The sequence below is a fragment of the Lithobates pipiens genome, unplaced genomic scaffold (assembly GCF_037356315.1).
Source record: "Lithobates pipiens isolate NorthernLeopardFrog02 unplaced genomic scaffold, aLitPip1_a1.2 Scaffold_16, whole genome shotgun sequence".
NCBI lineage: Eukaryota > Metazoa > Chordata > Amphibia > Anura > Ranidae > Lithobates > Lithobates pipiens.
Window position 1 is genome coordinate 653,125,825 of NW_027507748.1, and position 9,773 is coordinate 653,135,597.

Consider the following 9,773-nt stretch of genomic DNA (forward strand, 5'->3'; position numbering starts at 1 on the left):
TGTGGTATCCCCGTACTCAGGAGAAGCAGCAGAATTTATTTTGGGGTGTCATTTCACATATGCCCATGGCATGCGTGAGCAATATATCATTTAGTGACAACTTTGTGAAAAAAAAAAAAAAAAAAAAAGTTTGTAATTTTCCCGCAACTTGTGGCAAAATATAAAATATTCCATGGACTCAACATGCCTCTCAGCAAATAGCTTGGGGTGTCTACTTTCTAAAATGGGGTCATTTGTGGGGGTTTTGTGCCATCTTGGCATTTTATGGCCTTCAAAACTGTAATAGGTAGTGAGGAGTGAAGTCAAATATTTACGCCCTTAGAAAACCTGAAGGCGGTTCTTGGTTTTCGGGGCCCCGTACGCGGCTAGGCTCCCAAAAAGTCCCACATATGTGGTATCCCCGTACTCAGGAGAAGCAGCAGAATTTATTTTGGGGTGTCCTTTCACATATGCCCATAGCATGTGTGAGCAATATATCATTTAGTGACAACTTTGTGAAAAAAAAATAAAAATAAATTAAAGTTTGTAATTTTCCCGCAACTTGTGGCAAAATATAAAATATTCCATGGACTCAAAATGCCTCTCAGCAAATAGCTTGGGGTGTCTACTTTCTAAAATGGTGTCATTTGTGGGGGTTTTGTGCCATCTTGGCATTTTATGGCCTTCAAAACTGTAATAGGTAGTGAGGAGTGAAGTCAAATATTTACGCCCTTAGAAAACCTGAAGGCGGTGCTTGGTTTTCGGGGCCCCGTACGCGGCTAGGCTCCCAAAAAGTCCCACATATGTGGTATCCCCGTACTCAGAAGAAGCAGCAAAATTTATTTTGGGGTGTCATTTCACATATGCCCATAGCATGTGGGAGCAATATATCATTTAGTGACAACTTTGTGTAAAAAAAAAAAAAATTTTTTTTTTTGTCATTATTCAATCGCTTGAGGCAAAAAAATAAAATATTCAATGGGCTCAACATGCCACTTATCAATTTCCTTAGGGTATCTACTTTCCAAAATGGGGTCATTTGGGGGGGTTTTGTACTGCCCTGCCATTTTAGCACCTCAAGAAATGAGATAGGCAGTCGTAAACTAAAAGCTGCGTAAATTCCAGAAAATGTACCTTAGTTTGTAGATGTGACAACTTTTGCACAAACCAATAAATATACAATTATTGACTTTTTTTTTACCAAAGACATGTGGCTGAATACATTTTGGCCTAAATGTATGACTAAAATTGAGTTTATTGGATTTTTCTAATAACAAAAAGTAGAAAATATCATTTTTTTTCTAAATTTTCGGTCTTTTTACGTTTATATCGTAAAAAATAAAAATCGCAGAGGCAATCAAATACCATCAAAAGAAAGCTCTATTTGTGGGAAGAAAAGGACGCAAATTTTGTTTGGGTACAACATTGCATGACCGCGCAATTACCAGTTAAAGCAGCGCAGTGCCAAATTGTAAAAAGACCTCTGGTCATTTACCAGCAAAATGGTCTGGTCTGAAAGTGGTTAAAGGTGTTGTAGAAGATGTCTAAACTCAGAGCATCAGGTGGGTTGAAATGTTCACAGGGTCATGGCGATGCAGAAGAACAGATAAATCTGAGCAGTCCTCAAGGGGTCGTGCTACACATCACTCCATTTCTCCTCCTGCACATCGCTTCCTCTCTTCTGAGTATCACTCCATACTCCTCCTGCACATCGCTTCCTCTCTTCTGAGTATCACTCCATACTCCTCCTACACATCGCTTCCTCTCTTTTCCTCTCCAGACTAGCTAGCACTGATTTGATAGGCCTGACACTGGCTCAGTGAGGCCAAAGCAGATGCCGTTTACAGGTACCGACCGCGGGCCCCTATGGTGTAGCAAAAAAATGGAAAAGTCCCAGTGCTAGCTGTCCCTGTAGTTACTGCTCCCAGCACCACCTCTTCAGCCACTGCCCGTGCCACCCCAATCCTCCAGACTGGCTCGGCACCCATCCCAGACTGGTACACCCAGTTCTCTGAGGCATGCCTCCCCAGTCTTCCCGATTGTGTGCACACTGGCCAGCCCTCCTGGCTGTCTAAGTGGAACTCCTGGAGACTTGCCCGGCAGTGTTCTCCCGCTGCCCTTTCTTGCTCCTCCTGTCCAGGACACCTCCACGTCTCCTTGAAGAGCTCTGTCTGCACCCGAGCCCAGGCCCAAGGTCACCCCCCCCCCCCCCCCCCGAGACTGGGGAGCTCCCTCAAAGGTCTGACAGCTTAACACTCCGTCTCCAATCTTCCACCCAATCAACTCCTCCCCAGCTGAGCTAACCCTGGGTATTTAAGGAGAGCTGCCAATCCAAGTTGGGGATTGATCAGGGCTCCTTAGAACACCCCAGGTGGCTCCACCTCCCCTCCAGCCTCTCTTTCTAGAAAACACTAGAAGATTCTAGAAAGGAGTAGGAGGTCCTAGTGATGCCACATGTGAGTCACACAGCACTTACTGTGAGCCACTCCAAACCCAGATCCTAGGAAAAAAAACCTGTACAATTTCCCTAGCACAATAGAGGGTGCAGCACATCACACAGTTCCTTTTTTTTCCCCACAGAACTGTATTTGAAGTGCACAAAAGTGACACTTTGGGGGTTATTTACGAAAGGCAAATCCACTTTCCACTGAAAGTGCACTTGGAAGTGCAGTCGCTCTAAATCTAAGGGGTAGATCTGAAATCAGGGGAAGCTCTGCTGATTTTATCATGCAATCATGTGCAAGTTAAAATGCTGTTTTTTATTTTCCTTGCATGTCCCCCTCGGATCTACAGCGACTTTACTTCCAAGTGCACTTGCAGTGCAAAGTGGATTTGCCTTTAGTAAATAACCCCCTTTATCTTGTACAGCAGCAAGATGCACTGCGATAAAATGCAGCGTGTCTATTCTTCTTTACGTGAAGGGTCAACTGTCCCCCGGCGGCTGTGAGAACACACTAAGAGCTAAGAGCTTGTTGTCAATCATAGTTTCTGAAAGGAGTGAGTAACTACGGCACATGTAACAGCTCTGTTTCAGAGCACTTGTATTACCAATAGTGGGGATTATTATATAGGGATTTAGAGGAAATTGAATATACGTAATCCATTTCCATTTGTGCTGCTGTTAATGCTTTTTGGCTTTGTACCCAAGGCCGGAAGTCTTCTTTGAGACTAAAGAGATTGTTTTTTATAGGAGAAGGAACACCAGTTTTGAAAACACTTTGTTCTTTCTGTCTTTTTTCTTAGATGGTATTGGCCTCATCAATCTTCAGACAGCATAAACAGATGGAGACGCATGTAGGAGAGATGCAGTTACAACATCAGATGTCGTAATCGCTGACCTTGACCATCCTCTGGCTGATCTGGAATTAGTTATAAATGTCATTGGCTGATACAAACCGAGTGAGATGTTTACAAACACTGTTTGGCTGCAGTCCACTGGAACAGCTGGCTGCAGGAGGCTTGTGCAATGCTGGGATCCCTGACATACAGAGATCACCGCCCTGTAGTCACCTATTCCAGCAGTGCCCAGCCGGTCTCCCCTGACTTCCTGCGATAAAATACAAGAACCCTGCCAAATGTGTACAGCCTGAAATGAATGCACTGATTAAATTTGTATGTAAATCCAAAGAAAATCAAAATTCTAAAATAGTTTCATTGCATTGTATCCATATTGAACCTTTCCATTTATATATCATGTAAATATAATGTGCATGTAAAATCTGCTCCATCTGCTCTTTCAGATGCACTTCTTTTCCCAAAATTTTCAGGACCGCCCCACAACACAAAAATGTAAATGCAGCTCAAGTAAATTTTTGAATTAAATATTTATATATTTATATTTATTTTTCTCTGCACTGCCAGCACAGAGCACTGGAGTGGGGGGCCGGGAAACAGCATTTTCACTGACAAATTTTTTTAAAGACATTTCCAAGCAGAAATCATACAAAAATCATAACATGGGGATACAGGACTATAAAGAGAAAAACAGAAGGGAGACCTTGGGCGGCACAGTGATGTAGAGGTCAGCACTCTCACCTAGCAGTAGAAAGGGTCACTGGTTCAAATCCCAACCATGACACCACCTGCCTGGAGCTTGCATGTTCCCCCCGTGCCCGCATGGACTCCACCAACACCCCAAAGACATGCTGGTAGGCCAATTGGCCTCTGTCCAAAATTGGCCCTAGTATATGAATGTGGGTTGGGGACCCTGGACTGTGGGCTCCTCAAGGGCAGGGACCAATGTGAGTGTGTGATGTATGTATAAATTGATGGTGCCATATGAGTACCTCAAATAAAATAAAAAAATAATAGATGAGCATCTTAATGAGATGCAATGTACAGGAATAATTAGTCTTTATTCAACCTTACTAACTATGTAACCTTGGTTTCTTTTTCCATTTATGTCCGAGCAAAACTTGTTCGCTTCGTTTTCAGTGCTAAAGGGTTAGAACCCAATTGAAGTTTTTATTTCTGTGCTCCTGTTGCAGATTTTTCCTTATTTCCTGTCTGCTGAAAATGTGCTCTGCAGGACAGGAACTGAGGGTAAATCTCTCTAATGTTGCCCCGGGTAGCATTAAAATCTTGACAGAGGTTCTAACAGTGGTGGCTGGTGCTCAATATTTTTTTGGGGGGGGATAGCAAACCAATGCCACCATCCCCTCCACCCCCCCATGGGAGACGGACAGGAAGGTGGCGATCAGGGTCAAGGATCTGGGGTAGGGATGCTGCTCCTTGCTCTAGCTACTCTTCGCTCCGGGGCCGTTGCTTCTCCCCCCCAGGCCAAACAGAAAGTGGGTCCTGAGACCTGATTGGCCAGGGAAACTCCCTGGACAATCAGGTCTCAGGACCCGCTTCCTGATTGGCCGGGAAGAGAATCTGAAAGGCAATAGCAAAAATGTATTTTCTATTGTCACATAACTGGGTGGGCTGAGGAGGCAGTCCTTTGCGCCCCAAGCTCACCCTTTTTTGAAGCCAATAAAAGCCTCAGGCTCTCATCATGTGCTTAACCATTTACCACCTGGCCTATAGCAAAATGACGGCCAGGCGGTGGTTAGTTATCCTGACTGGGCATCATATGATGTCCTTCAGGATAACAGCCGCCGCTCCACCGATCTTGGTAAAGAGCCTCTGATGGAGGCTCTTTACCACGTGATCAGCCATGTCCAATCACGGCTGATCACAATGTAAATAGGAAGAGCCAGTGATCAGCTTTTCCTCACTCGCGTCTGACAGATGCGAGTAGAGGAGAGCTGATCGGCAGCTCTCCTCACGGGGCGGGGGGGGGTCTGCACTGATTGTTTATCAGCGCAGCCCCACCTCGGATGACCACACTGGAGCACCAGGGATGCCGCCAGGACCACCAGGGAAGGGGGCACCATGTGGATGGCCAGGCCAGGTATGTACCCCATGTTCAAATGAATGCCCGATCTGTGCCAATCAGTGCCTACAAATGGGTACTGATTGGCACCAGTATGTAATAAAAGACAACAGTGATGCCCAGCAATGCCACCCATCAGTGTCATTAGTGCCACCCATCAGTGTCCATCAGTGCCACCTATCAGTGCCCATCCATGCCCATCAGTGCCCACCTATCAGTGCCCATCCGTGCCACCTCTCAGTACCACCCATTAGTACCCATCAGTGCCACCCATAAGTACCCATCAGTGCAACCTATGAGTGCCCATCATCAGTGCGTATCAGTGCCACCTCATTGGTGCCACCTCATTGGTGCCCATCAGTGCTCGTCAATGCAGCCATATCAGTGCCCATCAATGAAGGAGAAAACGTACTTATTTACAAAAAAATGTTAACAGAAACAAAGAAAAACTTGTTTGTTTTCAAAATTTTCTGTCTTTTTTTATTTGTTGCACTAAAAATAAAAACCGCAGAGGTGATCAAATACCACCAAAAGAAAGCTCTATCTGTGGGAACAAAATAATTAAAAATTTGTTTGGGTACAGTGTCACATGTCCGCACAATTGTCATTCAAATTGCGATAGCGCTGAAAGCTGAAAATTAGCTTGGGCAGAAAGGTGTCTAAGGCTTGATTCACACTAATGCATTTTTTGATGCATTTTGCATTTTGCAGAAATGCAGGGAAATTTTTTAACATGTGTTCATATGGAACATGTTCACATCAATGCATTTTTGTGCCTCTGCGTTTTTGGAAAGGGTCGGGGACTTTTTTTCATGCAAAATGCAGCGTTTTGCATGTAATAGAAGTCAATGGACCTGCATCAAAAACGCAAGTACCGCGTTTTTACCGCGTTTTACTGTGATTTTGTTGCGATTTGCGTTTTTGTTTTCTTTTTTTTTCACTGTATATAGTTGGTTGCTAAGCGACCACAGTGTAAAAAAAAAAACGCAAAATGCGGCAAAATCTCAGTAAAAACGCATGTCCAAAAACACGACAAGCACCGCAAAAAGCACTGCAAAAACGCTCAAAAGCAACATGTATAGATGTGAATCGAGCCTAAGTGCCTGGTATTGAAGTGGTTAAAGAAACAAAAAATACCCCTTTGGAATCCATGCATCCGGAACACTGCATGTAGATTAGGAGACGGGCGCATGGATTGGGGGGTGGCGCCCCTGCGCACCTTATGGACCGGCCGACACTGGGTTCTAGCCCCTACCCTACTCCATTCAAAACTAGTTTTTGGTTTGACATAAATGTATCTAAAGTAGGGACAAAAAAAGAATATATTACCATCTATAGATTTGCATTTGTTTTCTTTTTTTCCCCCCTTGATTTCTACCTGGTGATCCTGCCAATAACACACTTTTTGTCCTAGGGTGTCTACTCCCAATCATTGTACTGTATCTATTGAAGATCACACTAGGCTGCTCTTTAATGATTTGGACTACAGAACACCTCCCCCTTTTGTAATCAACATAACATGATATTTCAGTGCAGCACAGATTATAGTATATTTAAAGTTAGGGACACATTACATTTCTATTAGGATAATTTTTTTTTCACTTATCAAACAGATTTAATAAAAAGCTTTTAATAGTATATTTAACAGACCAAATAGGTGAAATCCATTGGTAGGGTTTACAGGGACTTTTAGGCCCCGATCACACCTGGGCGCAGCAGAAATGTGGGCAGAAATGCAAATTTATGCCCGCATTTTCGCAAATACGCAGGTAGCGGTCGCACATCTTGTTGCGTGGCAAAACGTACAAACAATGAACAAAAACGCGTGTTGCAAAAAGCGCTTAGCTCAGTGCTAAAACTTGGTATATGAGTTTCTTTGGAACATTTTTGGAGCAAAGGATGGGAGATTTAAACGAATGGTGCCGCTCCAGAAACATGCTACAAAAACGTGCAAAAAACATGATGCGGGAGCGTCGCTTAGATGTGAACGGGGCCTAAAGGGTCAGGCAACCAACATTCGTATTTTGATTTATTGGAAAATCACAGCTCAACAAACACAGCGAACAAGGAAAAATTGCTGACGTTTCGCACTAGCTCTATGAATAAACACTACAGCTAGTGCGAAACCACCTGGCTTCCCATCCGAAGAGATAGTTTACAGCCTGCATGTGTGCTCCTGGAGCGGTGAGATCCCTTCTCATTCGTATTTTGAAGTTATAGGTGCAGTCTTGTGGGAGAAGTCACTCTCTGGTTTCTTATACCTTGGTGGGACTCCAGAGGCAAGATCTTCTTCCTATCATAGTACCTGGACCTGTATATTTAAAGTGGCGCTTCCGCTTCCCCCACCAAAAAATTGAAAGTCAGCAGCTACAAATACTTTTACTATTAGGGCACTTACCTGTCCAGGGTTCCCGCAGTGTCCTCACCTGAGCCGATTCTTGAATCAGCTCTTGGGTGCTTGCACCGCCATCTTGGGTAAGAGAAACCAGCAGTGGAGCTTTGCAGCTTCACTGCCGGTTTTCTACTGCTCATGCGCAAATTGCGGTGCGCTTTCTCAATGGGCCAGCTGCGACGAGGGCTAAACTTCTGGCTATGAACTCAACAGGAAGTGGCAGCGGGTATCTGTCAAAACCATGTACCTACTCCCCCCCACAAGGGGCCAATTGTGGCACCGGAGGGGGGGAGGAGGCAGACAAGCAGAGCTTCCCCTTTTGGGTGGAGCTCCGCTTTAATATACAGAAAATATTGAGCAAGATGTATCTGGTTAAAGGAAATTGATTTCTTCTATCAAAGACAATGTACAGATTTTTATTATGTCCATGTATAATAAAAAGCAGCATTTAATTTTCTAGATCTATTGCTAATAAAGAAAATAGGTATGTTTTTGTGCCAAAAATATCTAAATAAGTATAACACTGTGTAACCCCCCTCCCTCATACAATACGCAAGTGAGATCTGGGAGCACCGTGAGTTATCTTAAAAAATGTACTTAGTAAATCTGCTTAAAATTATTTATTTTGTAAATGGCAAAAAAATGCCACTAAAACATACCCTGGGGCTCCGTGATACTTTCAAAAGCAATCAAAGTCAATAAAGATATTAATTCTTAATCCTCAAACATTATTTTTGTCACCTCTACAGAGGCAAGACTTTAAGATTGATGTTTTGGGGATTACGAATTAATATCTTTATTTCAATAATGACCTCGATTACTTTTGAATGTATCACTGGGGCCCCAGGATATTTTTTGTTATTTACTAAGAATTCTTTTTTTTTAATCAGATATGTTGAAGGCTGGCCGCAGGCCAGCCTGTATTTGTAGGAGGAGCCTGAGAGGGCTATTTAAGCCTCCTCCTCTGTCAGGGCCAGTGTCGTTAGGGTTTCTGAGTGGGCGGCAGCAGAAGAAGAGCCTGTCTGGGGGATTGGCGGTTCTGGGTTGGAGCGACGCCCCCCCCCCCCTGGGTTTCACCGCGTTCACCTGGGTGGAGGTCGCTCTGCCGTCTGCGGGGGTATTTGCAGCCCCTGTTCCTGCAGCGTGGTTGGTGGTGGTGGTGGTGGGGGGGCGACAGTCCAGCCATCCTTCACCACCCTCCGCTCCCTCTGAATGGCATGCCGCCCGCCCGCGTTCATGCCAGGGGGAGCGGGGATGCAGCTGTCCCTGCCCGCCAACTCCTCATGCTCCTAGCTCCCCAGGAAGCCGGCCGCCAAACCCGCGTGGCGGCCGGCTGATTCTCCCTGCGTGGGGGGGAGGGGGCGATCGGCCGGCGCTGGTTACGCTACCATACACGGCAGTCACCAGGGGCTGCTAAGAGCCCGCCTGGTGTTCCGCGGCCGCTTTATCCTCTCTCCCCTTGTTCATGTGGTGGCGGGGGAGGGGGTGATCGGCTGCCGCTGGCTCTGCTCTCCATTGCTAAAGAGCCTATCTGTTAGTTGGCCGCCTGCCGGCTCCCCTTGGTCCCATGTGCTCGGCGCCGCCGATTCACCTGGCGGGGGAGGTGGTCGGCCGCCGCGGCTCCCCCTCGCTTGTGCGGAGTGTCGGCGGGTTCTGAGGGGGGGCGGGGGTGTTCGGCCGCCCGGCGGTTCCTCTCTCCCCGTGCGCTCTGGCTGCCTGCTCGGCTGGACCTGCGCTCAGACTGTGCTTCCCCTCCTCCCCCCCGCATGTGCTGTGTTCCACCGATTCTTCTGGTGGGGGGGAGGGGGAGGTAATCGGCCGCGCCGGCTCCCCCTCCCCCCCCCTCGCATGTGCTGTGTTCCGCTGACTCTCCTGGAGGGGGGGAGGGGGAGGTAATCGGCCGCGCCGGCTTCCCCTCCCCCCCCCTCACATATGCAGTGTACCTGCCGGTTATGGGGGGGGGGGGTATTCGGCTGCGCTCCCCCCCCCCCCTGCATTTTTCATGCAGTAAAGTTTTGGATCAAC